A 17,681-nucleotide genomic window follows, 5' to 3' on the forward strand; every position below is an offset into this window, starting at 1 on the left:
AGCCGACAGGATTGCGCACCAAACACGAAGCAAGGCCAAAGCGCATGGTGCAGGAGAACAAAGGACTTCTTTCATTTAAAGTTTGTGATAAACCATCAAACTCATTCGTTAAAAGGACTCTATAGTAATATAAAGCGAATTTTTCTGGACATTATCATGCAAGAAAAGTTTATTTTTGGGACCGCGATCACCGCGTAATGATTTTTAAAGGTTGCATTACAAACATTTAACTGTCCCATGTGATCAGCCAGTGCGATTGGAAATCCATGCTCAATTATTGCCTCCGTAAATAAAACTTCGGCATTTATCACATCCAAAGAATCTGTTTGGGCGACGAAAAACTTTGAAAGTTTTCCACTTGTATCGCTAGCAACGGCATTAGACTTGTGTTTTTTTGTCCCAACGTGGTCTTTTACATCGCTAATTCCTCCGTGTCCGATCGAAAAATCTTGTCTGCACAAGGTGCAATTCGCGTAGTTTTCACCCTTTTTTTTTTTTTAATTAATGAAAAACCGTATTTTTTATCACTGCAACCGTAACCCGGAATAGGTTGATGAAAACCGTACGAATTACGGGAATACCGGAGTAGTTGGCAGGTATGATTACACCATGTACCAAATAAAATTGCTTCGAGGTCGGTAAGCAAAACCAGAACCATTCCGTACATTAGGTGCACCGGGTTATAAGGCGCGTGTCCCTTTCAGGGTCATGGGGGGTCGCTGGAGCCTATCTCAGCTGCATTCGGGCGGAAGGCGGGATACACCCTGGACAAGTCGCCACAGGGCCAACACAGATAGATGGACAACATTCACACTCACATTCACACACTAGGGCCAATTTAGTGTTGCCAATCAACCTATCCCAAAGTGCATGTCTTTGGAGGTGGGAAGAAACCAGAGTACTCGGACGGAACCCACGCAGTCACGGGGAGAACATGCATACTCCACACAGAAAGATCCTGAGCGCAGCATCGAACCCAGGACCTTCGTATTGTGAGGCAGATGCACCGTGCTGAAACATTTTTGTTTATTTCAATGGTTTTCCCAAAAATATATATACGCATTGAGGCTCTAAATTGTGTTTTATCCGATTACTCAATTAATCAAACGATTACTACAATAATTGACAGGTACAGCCCTATTCTTTTTGTCTTAGCAATGTAGTATTTTAGGCTGGAAATGCTTTGGTGAAAAGAAAACTCTTTCCTGCAGAGTGTTCTTAAAGGGGAACATTATCACAATTTCAGAAGGGTTAAAACCATTAAAAATCAGTTCCCAGTGGCTTATTTTATTTTTCGAAGTTTTTTTCAAAATTTTACCCATCACGCAATATCCCTAAAAAAAAGCTTCAAAGTGCCTGATTTTAACCATTGTTAAAATCCAGCGTCCATTTTCCTGTGACGTCACAAAGTGATGCCAACACAAACAAACATGGCGCATAGAACAGCAAGCTATAGCGACATTAGCTCGGATTCAGACTCGGATTTCAGCGGCTTAAGCAATTCAACAGATTACGCATGTATTGAAATGGATGGTTGTAGTGTGGAGGCAGGTAGCGAAAACAAAATTGAAGAAGAAACTGAAGCTATTGAGCCATATAGGTTTGAACCGTATGCAAGCGAAGCCGACGGAAACGACACGACAGCCAGCGACACGGGAGAAAGCGAGGACGAATTCGGCGATCGCCTTCTAACCAACGATTGGTATGTGTTTGTTTGGCATTAAAGGAAACTAACAACTATGAACTAGGTTTACAGCATATGAAATACATTTGGCAACAACATGCACTTTGAGAGTGCAGACAGCCCAATTTTCATCAATTAATATATTCTGTAGACATACCCTCATCCGCGTTTTTTCTGAAAGCTGATCTGTCCAGTTTTGGAGTTGATGTCAGCAGGCCAGGGAAGCTAGGGTCGATAGGGGGTTTAGCTCGCTCGTCTGCGGGAACAAACTGCCGCCATTGCTTGCCGTGCTACCGAGGTCCTTTGTCCCTGAATTGCTCACACACTCCGGCAGATTCAATGGGGGTCTGGCGGCAGGTTTCTTTGACTTTATCGTTGGAAATGCATCTGCTTTGAGTGTCGCAGGATATCCAAACATTCTTGCCATCTCTGTCGTAGCATAGCTTTCGTCGGTAAAGTGTGCGGAACAAACGTCCAATTTCTTGCCACTTTCGCATCTTTGGGCCACTGGTGCAACTTGAATCCGTCCCTGTTCGTGTTGTTACACCCTCCGACAACACACCGACGAGGCATGATGTCTCCAAAGTACGGAAAACAGTCGAAAAAACGGAAAATAACAGAGCTGATTTGACTCGGTGTTTGAGAAAATGGCGGATTACTTCCCGATGTGACGCCACGTTGTGACGTCATCGCTCCGAGAGCGAATATTAGAAAGGCGTTTAATTCGCCAAAATTCACCCATTTAGAGTTCGGAAATCGGTTAAAAAAATATATGGTCTTTTTTCTGCAACATCAAGGTATATATTGACGCTTACATAGGTCTGGTGATAATGTTCCCCTTTAATACTTTATGTTGATCGATTGTTTCGTCAGAGAAGGCCATGTCTCCCCTGGTCTTAAGTCTGGTCTTGGGCACCACAAGCTGGAGCTGGCTCTCGTACCTCAGAGCGTGCGCAGGAGTGTGAATTTGGATGAGGTGCCAGTCCATGCAAAGCTTTAAAACCAAACAGCAAGATTTTAAAATTAATTCTAAAATGAACAGGGAGCCAGTGCAAAGTCTCAAGAATTGGGGTTATATGCTCATTGCTGGGTTGTTTCAGTAAAAGTTGTCTAACTTGTCGCTCTGTCGTTATCCAACATGTCGGCTGTTCTGTTTTAGATTTCCCAGCGTCGCTCTCATCAGCGTCACGGGTTGATTTCGATGTGAGTGGTTGAAGTAGCACGTCATTCAAGATATCGGACAAGTGGTTTATCCAATCACATACAATGATTTTTTTTTTTACAAGACACCGCCTTCTGAAATGCATCTCCTATCGAGAAGTCCCAGATCCTTGTGTGGAGCTCAGCGAACTACAAGGATCTGGCGAGAGTCAGGTTACAAAATTCCTGCATTAAATGTAGAATTTAGTTTTTCAAATTGTCATGGAAATTAATTATGTTATTCACTTGAAACGAAACATATCCTCCTTGAATAGTTACAATATAATGCCAAAAACAATGAGGACATATTGGGGATAAGAGTGTCTTACTCTTCCCCTGGCTCTTCATTCTTCTCTGGACCAAAGCATCTGGAGAAGTCACCCAAGTGAAAAGTGGACGCCTTCCCTGGTGCATGTTCACAAGGCCTTCATTTAGCCTTTTGCAATTGCTGCTGCTGCAACACACAAACAGAAGAACCACAAAAGATGGTGAGCTCGCTCCCCCAGCCAGCCAGCCTTCATGAGATATTAATATTGTGCAAGCGCTCAACTGGCCCCGGCATCTGTCCAACCTGATATCAACTCTTCTCTCTGTCTCTCTGTGTGTTCTGTCGATCTGGATTGCCTCTCACTCTCCTTCCCTCCAAAGTGGAAATGGCAATTGGATCTGCACAATGACTAAAAGCTGGGGAATTGTTTTCACAAGTGCCTGCCAAATGAGGAAGGGGGAGGACGAGGGGGGGGTGCAGACAGCGCTCGGGAGGAATTCCAAGCCTCTGGAGCAGCGCTGAAGCTCGTCTCCTTCACCTCCTCTGTAACACCCCCATGTTCCACATTTGTTTTATGTGCCTAATTCTCATGTCAAGCCTATGCCCACCACCATTATACATACTTGCCAACCTTGAGACCTTCGAATTCGGGAGATTGGGGGAGGGGGGTTTGGTGGTAGCGGGGGTGTATATTATATTGTAGCCCGGAAGAGTTAGGGATGCAAGGGATTCTGGGTATTTGTTCTGTTGTGTTTATGTTGTGTTGCGGCGCGGATGTTCTCCCGAAATGTGTTTGTCATTCTTGTTTGGTATGGATTCACAGTGTGGCGCATATTTGTAACAGTGTTAAAGTTGTTTATATGGCTAGCCTCAGTGTGGCCTGTATGGCTGGTGATCAAGTATGTCTTGCAGTCACTTTCGCGTGTATGCAGAAGCTGCATACAACATGTGACTGAGCCGGCACGCAGTTTGTATGGTGAAAAAGCGGACGCGTCGACAGGTTGTAGAGGACGCTAAAGGCAATGCCATCACGGCACGCCCTTAATATTGTTGTCCGGGTGAAAATCGGGAGAAATTCGGGAGAATGGTTGCCCCGGGAGATTTTCGGGAGGGGCACTGAAATTCGGGAGTCTCCCGGAAAAATCGGGAGGGTTGGAAAGTATGCCATTATAACCCCCATTACAATCCCTTATAGACAGGAACAAATAGTGAAAAGCACTGTAATGGTGAAGGTATCTTTTAAAAAGTCACCAAACTTAAAAAATTGAAAATCTTCCATTTATCGATTTGTCACCACTAGACTGACGATAGTATAAATACAAAAAAATACAAAAAAGTTAAAGTACCAATGATTGTCACACACACACTAGGTGTGGAGATATTAGTCTCTTTGCATTTGACCCATCACCCTCACCCCCTGGGAGGTGAGGGGAGCAGTGAGCAGCAGCGGTGGCTGCGCCCGGGAATCATTTTTTGTGATTTAACCCCCAATTCCAACCCTTGATGCAGGGAGGTAATGGGTCCCATTTTTGTAGTCTTTGTTATGACTCGGCCGTAAATGCGCTTACAATAGAGCCAATAGGAGCCATGACGTCATTGCGCCTATTGTGTTTATCCCGACCATAAAACCCAATAAATAACTGTCCAAAAAGTGCTAACTATATCCATTTACATTTTGAGACCTGAATATTAACTAAGTATTAGCAATATTGTTATTGTAAGCGGTAATGTTAAGGACCTGCATTAAAGTAAAACTGATAGTCACACGCACACACACTAGGTGTCGTGAAATTACTCTCTTTGCATTTGACCCATCACCCTCACCCACTGGGAGGTGAGGGGAGCAGTGAGCAGCAGCGGTGGCCACGCCCGGGAATAATTTTTGGTGATTTAACCCCCAATTCCAACCCTTGATGGAGGGAGGTAATGGGTCCCATTTTTATAGTCTTTGGTATGACTCGGCCGGAGTTTGAACTCTCGACATACCGATCTCAGGGCGGACACTCTAACCACAAGGCCACTGAGCAGGTAAATGTTATAAATAGATTACTGTACAGATAAATATATTGCACTTTTGCATATGCATCCACGTTTATGGATGTATGTTCTATTGTCTTTATATTCCAGCGAGTTAATCCGTTTTTGGGGGGAATTGATTATTATGATGTGTTCAACAGTCTTATGGGCTGAGGGAAGAAGCTGTTACAGAACCTAGAGGTTCTGCTACGGAGGCTGCGGAACCTCTTTCTAGAGTCCAGCAGTAAAAAACAGTCCTTGGTGGGGGTGGGAGGAGTCTCTACAGATTTTCTGAGCCCTGGTCAGGCAGCTGCTTTTTGCGATTTCCTGGATAGGAGGAAGAGGAGTCCTGATGATCTTTTCTGCCGTCCTCACCACTCTCTGCAGAGACTTCCAAACCTGCTATGGTTAGAGTGAGATCGGTAGGTCGTGAGTTCAAACCCCGGCCGAGTCATACCAAAGACTATAAAAATGAGACACATTACCTCCCTGCTTGGCACTCAGCATCAAGGGTTGGAATTGGGGGTTAAATCACCAAAATGATTCCCGAGCGCGGCCACCGCTGCTGCTCACTGCAACCCTCACCTCCCAAGGGGTGAAACAAGGGGATGGGTCAAATGCAGAGGGTAATTTCACCACACCTAGTGTGTGTGTGACTATCAACTTTAACTTTTAACTTATTACCTGAAAGCCATCTTACTTGACTGCTTATTTCTCCGCAAAGTGCTCAAGTCGGGGCTGGGTCAGCAATCGGACGGCCGGATGGCTCTGTTTAAATTTACATGAATCGGTAGTACAGACAGAATTTGGTCTGTTCCTATAAAAGTGACGACTCGAGTACCCATCCGTGTTCTTGATCACGAATGAGAAATCCAAACGATAGTTGGCCAGCACATACAGTGCTCCTATTGTTATGGATAAATAGATTAACCCTCCTCAGGATACCAAAAAGTGCGCCTGAACCTTCATCCCGCATCCCACGCAGTAACCTTGGCATGTCCTTCCGCACAACAAAGCGCCCATTGGCCCACACGTTTTCCGTTCACACTCACTGTATATGATGAAGGTTGGAGAATTTAGATAAGCCCGCCTGGGGAGAAGATACAACATCACTGTCTCTCTTTCAATCAATCCCCCCGGAGAGCCAATACATCAACAGGAGCAAGAAGGGAAATACTTCGCTCCGGCAGAAATCTTGCTAATTGCAAGATTTAAAAAAAAGAAAAACACAAATATTTGGCAGCTCACTCATCAGCGAGATCGAAAATAAGCCGGGCAGCGGGATGATGGCAAGGAAAGAGGAAACATCCTCGATGACAACAACCCCCCCCCCAGCTTAGCCTCAAGGTCCAGATAGACATCATACCAGGAAGTCGTTTAAATTGGTGAACCTATTTATCGCTGGAGGAAAGGTAGCGTTGCCATCAGCAGAGGCGATGTGTAGGTGGAGCTGTGGTGGCGAGTAACAAGTGTACCAGTACTCATTTTTTCTCTCATTAAAAGGACGCTCAAGCTGCAATTCTCGCTACGACCCGCTGTGCCGGCGCGGTTGTTATTGGGAAGGTTGTTTTTTTTTGTTTTTTTTAATTATCAAATCAACACAAAAAACACAAGATACACTTACAGTTAGTGCACAAACCCAAAAACCCTCCTTCCTCAATTACCCTCATTCTCACTCATTCACACCAAAGGGTTGTTTCCTTCTGTTATTAATATTCTGGTTCCGACAATACATATCAATGCAGTCTGCAAGGTATACAGTCCGTGCAGCACACAGGATTGTATGTGCTGCTGGTCCACTCACACTCGAATTTTACCACGGCATTTGTCGCGACCGCCCTCGACATTTGCCATAATGCCCAAAAAAATGGACCAACATTTGCGGTAAGAACATGCCGTGACCGTCCTTGACTTTTTGCTTGTTAATGGACAAGGGATGTAACAGTAAGCGGTATAATGATAATTTGTGATACCGTATTTTTCGGAGTATAAGTCGCACCGGAGTATAAGTCGCCATCCATCCATCCATCTTCTTCCGCTTATCCGAGGTCGGGTCGCGGGGGCAGCAGCCTAAGCAGGGAATCCCAGACTTCCCTCTCCCCAGCCACTTCGCCCAGCTCTTCCTGTGGGACCCCGAGGCGTTCCCAGTCCAGCCGGGAGACATAGTCTTCCCAACGTGTCCTGGGTCTTCCCCGCGGCCTCCTACCGGTCGGACGTGCCCTAAACACCTCCCTAGGGAGGCGTTCGGGTGGCATCCTGACCAGATGCCCGAACCACCTCATCTGGCTCCTCTCGATGTGGAGGAGCAGCGGCTTTACTTTGAGCTCCCCCCGGATGGCAGAGCTTCTCACCCTATCTCTAAGGGAGAGCCCCGCCACCCGGCGGAGGAAACTCATTTCGGCCGCTTGTACCCGTGATCTTGTCCTTTCGGTCATAACCCAAAGCTCATGACCATAGGTGAGGATTGGAACGTAGATCGACCGGTAAATTGAGAGCTTTGCCTTCCGGCTCAGCTCCTTCTTCACCACAACGGATCGATACAGCGTCCGCATTACTGAATACGCCGCACCGATCCGCCTGTCGATCTCACGATCCACTCTTCCCTCACTCGTGAACAAGACTCCGAGGTACTTGAACTCCTCCACTTGGGGCAAGATCTCCCCCCCAACCCGGAGATGGCACTCCACCCTTTTCCGGGCGACAACCATGGAATCGGACTGCCGAAAATGCATAATAAAGAAGGACAAAAACATATAAATCGCACTTGAGCCCAGCCAAACTATGAAAAAAACTGCGATTTATAGTCCGAAATATACGGTAATTCCCGATGGTTAGTAATACCGTTTATTTTTAATGACCGAAAAACCGTCATTTATTAATGCATTTTCGGCAACACGAAGTCAGGCGCATGCGCATTAGCGTCGTTTGGCTTGATTATCATAGCGGACCAACGACACCGATTTTGCTGCGGAGATTTCCCCTCGGATTAAACGGAGCGAAGAGCTTGGTTTAACGCAATTTTCCCTGGTTCCTGCCGTGCGTTTAAGAGCGCACTGCTGTGTTTAGATGGACACAGGTGTGGACAATATTGGAGACAGACGCACTTGTCCCCACACTAAAAGTATACAGCGAAGGAGAAAACTATTTGATGTTTTGCAGGAGCTGATGTGTCGTGAACGTTGTCACAACTTGTTTATAAAAACTTGTTTATAAAGTCTCTACTTTGTTTACTGGGAAGTTGACTCCTCCTTTATTTAACTGCAAACTTTATCAGTGTTCAAATAACATCAATACTAGCTATAATGTTTTGTCATCTCATCGAATTGAACGCAGGCGGTGAAGATTGTGTATTTGATGTGCGAGGTATCACTCCGGTGTTTTTTTTTGTTGGCGAAACTGTTGTACTTAAACACTAGGGAGGCGTTGGAGAAGAACAACGCTTGTTTATTAGACTTCATCTTTATTAGCCAAACTGCTTTGTGTTTAATTTTGATATCAAAAAGTATATACCAAGTTTTGTTTACATTAATTGTGTTTTTTTTCATGTCACTTCAAAAATCATTCATGTGACATCATTTTGTTAATGTGCTATTGTGTATGGTTAATTCCTATACGACATATTTCTGCTAAACTCATAATGGATCCGTCCCGATACATCATCTACATGATGTACATAACTTAAAATAAATAAATAAATAAAAACTCTCTCTATCAAAATGTAAAAATAGAGATAGAGGCATCATGTAATGACAAAAAGCTGACAAGTTGATGTTATTACAGAATAAAAAAACTAATATGTGTCTATAAATATATGGATAACGTTTATCTATAGTCTTTTTATTAGACATTATAAATGACATGATGGTATTACGTTCACACCCCAACACTGCTTAACTTAATCAGTAATCATGATTTCAATATTGATAACAATAATCTTAATTATTACTTTGGCCAGCGTAATAATTAATATATATACCGTATTTTTCGGACTATAAGTCGCAGTTTTTTTTCATAGTTTGGCTGGGCTCCAGTGTGACTTATATATGTTTTTTTCCTTTTTTATTATGCATTTTCGGCAGGTGCGACTTATACACCGAAAAATACGATAATTAAATATATATATATATATATATATATTTATATCTCCTGCCTCGAAAGAAAAAGTTTGCCTTGGTGCCCTAAAATATGAGCCCTCCTTTAAGGCAACACTTGCCTTGACCTTAAAAAGATCAAATTCGAGGCCTGTCCACTAATAGTGCTAACCTTTAACAGTTAAATTTACTTATTTTCATTAATTACACATTTCTATGTAACTCTTTTTATTTTATTTTAGTTTCTATTTTGTTCAAGAATTGTTTTTTTTGTTTTTTTTAATAAAGGACATTATCTTTCTCCAGACCAGGTTGTCCATGAAACTAGATTGTTTAAAGGCCTACTGAAATGTGATTTTCTTATTTAAACGGGGATAGCAGGTCCATTCTATGTGTCATACTTGATCATTTTGCGATATTGCCATATTTTTGCTGAAAGGATTTAGTAGAGAACATCGACGATAAAGTTCGCAACTTTTGGTCGCTGATAAAAAAGCCTTGCCTGTACCGGAAGTAGCAGACGAGTAGCGTGACGTCACAGGTTGTGGAGCTCCTCACATCTGCACATTGTTTACAATCATGGCCACCAGCAGCGAGAGCGATTCGGACCGAGAAAGCGACGATTTCCCCATTAATTTGAGCGAGGATTAAATATTTGTGGATGAGGAAAGTGAAAGTGAAGGACTAGAGGGCAGTGGGAGCGATTCAGATAGGGAAGATGCTGTGAGAGGCGGGTGGGACCTGATATTCAGCTGGGAATGACTAAAACAGTAAATAAACACAAGACATACTCTATTAGCCACAACACAACCAGGCTTATATTTAATATGCCACAAATTAATCCCGCATAACAAACACCTCCCCCCTCCCGTCCATATAACCCGCCAATACAACTCAAACACCTGCACAACACACTCAATCCCACAGTCCAAAGTACCGTTCACTTCCCCAAAGTTCATACAGCACATATATTCCCCAAAGTCCCCAAAGTTACGTACGTGACATGCACATAGCGGCACGCACGTACGGGCAAGCGATCAAATGTTTGGAAGCGTACTCACGATACCGTGTCTGTGTATCCAACTCAAAGTCCTCCTGGTAAGAGTCTCTGTTGTCCCAGTTCTCCACAGGCCATTGGTAAAGATTGACTGTCATCTTTCGGGAATGTAAACAATGAAACACCGGCCGTGTTTGTGTTGCTGCAGTCGGCCCCAATACACCGCTTCCCTCCTACAGCTTTCTTCTTTGCTGTCTCCATTGTTCATTGAACAAATTGCAAAAGATTCACCAACACAGATGTCCAGAATAATGTGGAATTTTGCGATGAAAACAGACGACTTAATAGCTGGCCACCATGCTGTCCCAAAATGTCCTCTACAATCTGCGACGTCACGCGCTGACGTCATCATACCGAGACGTTTTCAGCAGGATATGTCGCGCGAAATTTAAAATTGCACTTTAGTAAACTAACCCGGCCGTATTGGCATGTGTTGCAATGTTAAGATTTCATCATTGATATATAAACTATCAGACTGCGTGGTCAGTAGTAGTGGGTTTCAGTAGGCCTTTAAAGGGTTCTTAAAACCAGGTCCAGTCCGGCTCAGCAACACACACCTTCATTTATGCACAATCAAATTAGGGAACACAACAACAGATTGCATATAATCTATATACAAAATTACATTAATTGGAAGGTTGTTGGCGCACAGACCGGTTGCATGCGGCACGGTACAGCACCCCACAGTCAGGCTGACGGGATGATGAGTAATAAAAGCAGAGAGCGGAGGAAGAAGAAGAGAAAGGGCATGACTTGACTTAAATAGAGAGGAGCCCTGCTGGATGGGGAGACGTAGCCAATTATGTAGTCAACTTGTCCCACAGGGACGAGGCTGACCTCATCACGGCGCCTTTTTCTCTCTAATACCTGCTGAGGCTCTGGAGACAAAAATGATCATGCATAGACATCAGCTTAAAGTGCACCTTTGCTTCGACTGCAGAACTACAACATCATTTGTTTCACTGTAAGTAAAGAATAACTTACATGTTATAGGAGCAGACAAACCAAATATCTATACTAGTGTTGTCCCGATACCAATATTTTGGTACCTGTACCAAAATATATTTCGGTACTTTTCTAAATAAAGGGTATCACAAAAAATTGCATTATTGTCTTTACTTTAACAAAAATCTTGAGGGTACACTAAACAAATGTTTCTTATTGCAAGTTTGTCCTTAAATAAAATAGTGAACATACAAGACAACTTGTCTTTTATTAGTAAGTAAGCAAACAAAGTCTCCTAATTTAGCTGCTGACATATGCAGTAAGGTGTCATTCAGTATGCAAACTTGGCTTTCATTTTAAAAAAGAAACTATACAAACAATTCATTATTAATTAAATAAAATGTACAAAAAAACAAAGGACTTACTAAAATATGTCATTGCAGAGTGCGATCATGAAGTGCGTAAACGTGAAAAAATAAGATTATGCATGAAAGACACATACAAAGGAACCCATTCATGTATCGCTCACAGGATATACAGGACAGGACATATGTCTTTGGCCAAACAAACTGTTATTTCCGTAATTTTGGCGCATCTTTGAGAGGTGGATGGATACGGGGTCTATTGGTGCACGGTTGATGTTAAGGTTGTCTGTATTTTGGGCACCCCCGTACCAAAATGTATTTTGATATTTGGATACTTTTCTAAATAAAGGTGACCACAAAAAATTGCATTATTGTTAACGGTACGTTAACCATGTGTTTCTTATTGCAAGTATGTCCTTAAATAAAATAGTGAACATACAAGACAACTTGTCTTTTAGGTAGTAAGTAAGCAAACAAAGGCTCCTAATTTAGCTGCTGACGTATGCAGTAACATATTGTGTCATTTTCCATTCTATTATTTTGTCAAAATTATTAAGGCCAAGTGGTAGAAAATTAATTATAGACTTTTGATTTACTGTTAATATCTGGTTACTTTCTCTTTTAACATGTTCTATCTACACTTCTGGTAAAATGTAATAATCACTTATTCTTCTGTTGTTAGATACTTTACATTAGTTTTGGATGATGCCACAAATTTGGGTATCAATCCAATACCAAGTACTGTATTTTTCGGACTATAAGTCGCAGTTTTTTTCATAGTTTGGCCGGGGGTGCGACTTATACTCAGGAGCAACTTATGTGTGAAATTATTAACACATTACCCCGTAAAATATCAAATAATATTATTTAGCTCATTCACGTAAGAGACTAGACGTATAAGATTTCATGGGATGTAGCGATTAGGAGTGACAGATTGTTTGGTAAACGTATAGCATGTTCTATATGTTATAGATATTTGAATGACTCCTACCATAATATGTTACATTAACATACCAGGCACGTTCTCAGTTGCCTCATATAGCCTGTTGTTCACTATTCTTTATTTATTTTAAATTGCCTTTCAAATGTCTATTCTTGGTGTTGGGTTTTATCAAATACATTTCCCCCAAAAATGTGACTTATACTCCAGTGCGTCTTATATATGTTTTTTTCCTTCTTTATTATGCATTTTGGGCCGGTGCGACTTATACTCCGGAGCGACTTATACTCCGAAAAATACGGTAGTTACAGGATCATACATTGGTCAAATTCAAAGTCCTCATATTTCCTGAGTTCATAAACATAATATCCATCCATCCATTCATCCATGTTCTACCGCTTGTCCCTTTTGGGGTCGCGGGGGGTGCTGGAGCCTATCTCAGCTGCATTCGGGCGGAAGGCGGTGTACAACCTGGACAAGTCGCCATGGTGGAACAGGGGTTAGTGCATGTGCCTCACAATACGAAGGTCCTGAGTAGTCCTGGGTTCAATCACGGGCTCGGGATCTTTCTGTGTGGAGTTTGCATGTTCTCCCCGTGAATGCTAAATATATTTTTTTTTAAAACAAAAGAAGATTTTGTGATGCTAAAAAATATCGATGTAATCATAGCAGTATCGACTAAATACGCCCCTGTACTTGGTATCATCACAGTGGATGTTAGGTGTAGATCCACCAATGTACTTTTTAGAGGCCTTGTAGTACCGAATATGATTAATTAGTATCGCGTTACTATACTAATACCGGTATACCGTACAACCCTAATCTATACGCCTGTTGACAATTTATCACAGTATATGATTATCTACAGCAAAGCTCGTTTTCCCCCCCCAATTGACATTTTAATGCAAATTGCCTTCCACTCAACCTATTGTATCACATACTGTATATACATGTGTTCTAAAGGGGATGCATGATTGCTGGTGGCGTGACCCCAAGATGTAGAGACAGTAGGCAAAGTGCAGAAAAGAAGGTCTTTTAAATGCTTGGATTTTACGGCCATTTAGTCTGGCTCACGTCGCGTCCATTAAATATGTGTGGTGGTCAAGCTACCTCTGTTCTCTGGACAAGTCGCCACCTCATCGCAGGGCCAACACAGATAGACAGACAACATTCACACACTAATATCATTCATATTAAAAACATAAAAACAAAAAAAAAGGATATTGTAGAGGCATTCAAGTGCACATGAATTTTGGCTTAATGAAATATATGATATTCCACGTGTTTAGTTTCACAGGGACTCTGTAGATTTCACCAAGTCAAATTTAAGACTTTTTAAAGATCAGAATGAATTACAGTCAATTTAAGACTGTGCTTTCGTAATCACCCCATGAGAGATCATGACAATATTCATAAAAAAAAATAATAATAAAAACACCTGACTGAAGGAATATTAATTCACTTTAACGTGGACATCTTCTTTTTCTGGCTGCAACAATTATTATATATTATATACAATTAAATATTCTCTACTGCTCGCTAGTGTTACCATATCTGAGTTATTGTGCAGAAATATGGGGAAATAACTACAAATGTGCGCTACATTCACTAACCGTGTTACAAAAATATCAGTTAGAATAATACATAATGTTGGATATAGAGAACATACAAACCCTTTATTTATTAAGTCAAAATTATTAAAGTTCGGTGATTTGGTAAAATTGCAAACAGCTAAAATAATGTACAAAGCAAACTATAACCTGCTACCAAAGAATGTACAACAATTCTTCTCAACTAAAGAGGAGAAATATAACCTTAGAGGAAAAAATAATTTGAAACATTTATATGCATGTACAACACTTAGAACTTTTAGCATATCAGTATGTGGAATTAAATTATGGAATGGATTAAGTAAAGAAGTTAAAAATTGTACTGATATGATCCAGTTTAAGAGGTTGTTCAAAATAATAGTGCTTACAGAGTACAAAGAAGAAGAATTATGAGAAATACTTCCAACCTTATTGAAAATAAGATATTCTTCATCTCAGTATGTTAATAATGACTGAATTAATTAATTAATTAATTACATATTACAAAACTGTTGTATACTAATTCATAGATGTTATTTTATGATATAAAAAGGTCAGTAAATGATTCTATATATTTGTAAACGCTTTGAAGTGGGAAAGGGGTAGAATTAAATAAGCTTTGCTTCTTCCTACTCCTTTTCGGGCATCATGTAAAGTGAAATGATATGAAATTGTGTGATGTATTATGATGTAAGTGTGTTCATGTTCGAAATAAACTAAAGAAAGAAAGAAAGAAAGAACAATAACTTTGTTTAATCAATCAATGTATGCACAGGAGAAATAAGCTTTGATTTATATCCTGTAGCTTCAATTAATCGTTTAATTAGCATAACTAATAAAAATGTATAAAATCCAAACAGCTCGATAGTTGGTTGTGCTTGATAAAATTCTGACTGGTATGCACAGATACTTAAATTCAGTTTTGTAGTTATGAATAACACGAATGACTCTTGATGAGATTTTGATAAAATTGTTGACATTTTAAGGCCTGAGATCTTATTCTTTTTTTATTTTAGACTTTTTCAAACTAGGAATGTGCCGATCAATCGGCCACCGATCAGTATCGGACGATTGTCTTGAAAATGTATAAGAATCAGAATCAGAATTGTTTTTGTTAGCATTGATTGAGAACAGCCTTCCCGGTAAGGTGTACTGGAGAGGAGGCTACGCCGGATAGTCGAACCTCGGATTCAGGAGGAACAGTGTGGTTTTCGTCCTGGTCGTGGAACTGTGGACCAGCTCTATACTCTCGGCAGGGTCCTTGAGGGTGCATGGGAGTTTGCCCAACCAGTCTACATGTGTTTTGTGGACTTGGAGAAGGAATTCGACCGTGTCCCTCGGGAAGTCCTGTGGGGAGTGCTCAGAGAGTATGGGGTATCGGACAGTCTGATTGTGGCAGTCCGCTCCCTGTATGATCAGTGCCAGAGCTTGGTCCGCATTGCCGGCAGTAAGTCGGACACGTTTCCAGTGAGGGTTGGACTCCGCCAAGGCTGCCCTTTGTCACCGATTCTGTTCATAACTTTTATGGACAGAATTTCTAGGCGCAGTCAAGGCGTTGAGGGGATCTGGTTTGGTGGCTGCAGGATTAGGTCTCTGCTTTTTGCAGATGATGTGGTCCTGATGGCTTCATCTGGCCAGGATCTTCAGCTCTCACTGGATCGGTTCGCAGCTGAGTGTGAAGCGACTGGGATGAGAATCAGCACCTCCAAGTCCGAGTCCATGGTTCTCGCCCGGAAAAGAGTGGAGTGCCATCTCCGGGTTGGGGAGGAGATCTTGCCCCAAGTGGAGGAGTTCAAGTACCTCGGAGTCTTGTTCACGAGTGAGGGAAGAGTGGATCGTGAGATCGACAGGCGGATCGGTGCGGCGTCTTCAGTAATGCGGACGCTGTATCAATCCGTTGTGGTGAAGAAGGAGCTGAGCCGGAAGGCAAAGCTCTCGATTTACCGGTCGATCTACGTTCCCATCCTCACCTATGGTCATGAGCTTTGGGTTATGACCGAAAGGACAAGATCACGGGTACAAGCGGCCGAAATGAGTTTCCTCCGCCGGGTGGCGGGGCTCTCCCTTAGAGATAGGGTGAGAAGCTCTGCCATCGAGGAGGAGCTCAAAATAAAGCCGCTGCTCCTCCACATCGAGAGGAGCCAGATGAGGTGGTTCGGGCATCTGGTCAGGATGCCACCCGAACGCCTCCCTAGGGAGGTGTTTAGGGCACGTCCGACCGGTAGGAGGCCGCGGGGAAGACCCAGGACACGTTGGAAAGACTATGTCTCCCGGCTGGCCTGGGAACGCCTCGGGGTCCCACAGGAAGAGCTGGACGAAGTGGCTGGGGAGAGGGAAGTCTGGGCTTCCCTGCTTAGGCTGCTGCCCCCGCGACCCGACCTCGGATAAGCGGAAAAAGATGGATGGATTGATGGATGTTTGAGAACGGGTTCACAAACTAGGAATTGTACTTGGTGCAATCGTGCAACATAAAACACATAACACAGAATAGAATAACACAAGCTGTAACTGAGCTATCAGATCTTGTTAATGTTCATGTGCCTGATGGCCGAGGTGTTCGCCATTGCCGACTATTGCCTTTCAATACTGATCGCAAACTCTGATCCCCTCTGGCTCCACTGTAAGCGGTCATTTGATCGCAGTTTATTAAAAGAAAAACATTTGTGTCCTTGTCATACAAAAGGATTGTGAATGCTAGGCAAAATTCCATAAAAAGTGCAGTTCTTCTTTGCAGATCCACTGTTTGAGCAACTTGTCAGTTAGTGAGTCATTAACTCCTAACTCTCGTGATTAACGACAAGCATAAACGATCTGGAGATGGATCTGACTTTTTAAGCCAAAGTATATTCATTACCCGTTCTACGGCCTCCACCCTTTCCTCACTGGAAACATTGTCACTTTAAGAACGAGTGGAGGAGTGTGTGAGTGATTGAATGTATTCACCCATTAGTCTTTGTAGTTGTGATGCACTCACTCAGCCGCGTGCATCTCTCACAGCTAACAGTCCCCCGCTGCTCGCAGGCTTTCAGACTGAGAGGCTTTACAGTTCTGCATTTTAATAGAGACAACTTTCAATGGGGTTGAAGGGAGGGAGTCGGGGTGAGAGGAGTGCAGCAAATAGGAAGGAGGCATCAAAATATTTTCAGAGAAAAACGAAGTAATGACAAAATACCCACACAGAGCGCGTGGAGCAAAAAGAAGTTTCTGGGAAGGAAGGGGGTCGGAGCGAGTGTCAAAGGAAGCGGAGGAAAAAGGTCCAAAAAGCAGTATTGAACATCTTAATTACTTTCTGCCTCAGTGCCAAAACACATAAGCCTGAAAAGGTTCTCTGCTTGTATATAAAACCAAATCAGATGCCCTTACGGTGGTGCCCACTCATCTCTAAATGATGCAGAGGGTAGAATAATTATCATCCGCTCCTGTCAGCAAATTCTCAAAGAAGAGCATTGATGTGATGTTTCGTGGTGTCGAAAGAAAACGGTCAGACACATCAATGCGCCAAAGCGGGGCAAAGAAAATAAGCAGA

General features: G+C 42.5%; 1 protein-coding gene across 3 annotated transcripts in view; it reads right to left on the bottom strand.

The window, feature by feature from the left end:
• Nucleotides 1-17,681, bottom strand: part of LOC133616582 (forkhead box protein J3-like) — a 202,263-nt gene that overhangs the window by 144,281 nt on the left and 40,301 nt on the right. For 2 of the 3 annotated variants that reach the window (XM_061976052.2, XM_061976036.2), the window contains exon 2: nucleotides 3,214-3,338. The exons of the other annotated variant lie outside the window; for it this stretch is intronic. The gene's annotated coding sequence lies outside the window, so the exon portion shown is untranslated. The remainder of the gene's footprint in view (nucleotides 1-3,213; nucleotides 3,339-17,681) is intronic. 3 annotated transcript variants of the gene reach the window in all.

This window comes from Nerophis lumbriciformis, linkage group LG01 (assembly GCF_033978685.3).
Source record: "Nerophis lumbriciformis linkage group LG01, RoL_Nlum_v2.1, whole genome shotgun sequence".
Lineage (NCBI taxonomy): Eukaryota > Metazoa > Chordata > Actinopteri > Syngnathiformes > Syngnathidae > Nerophis > Nerophis lumbriciformis.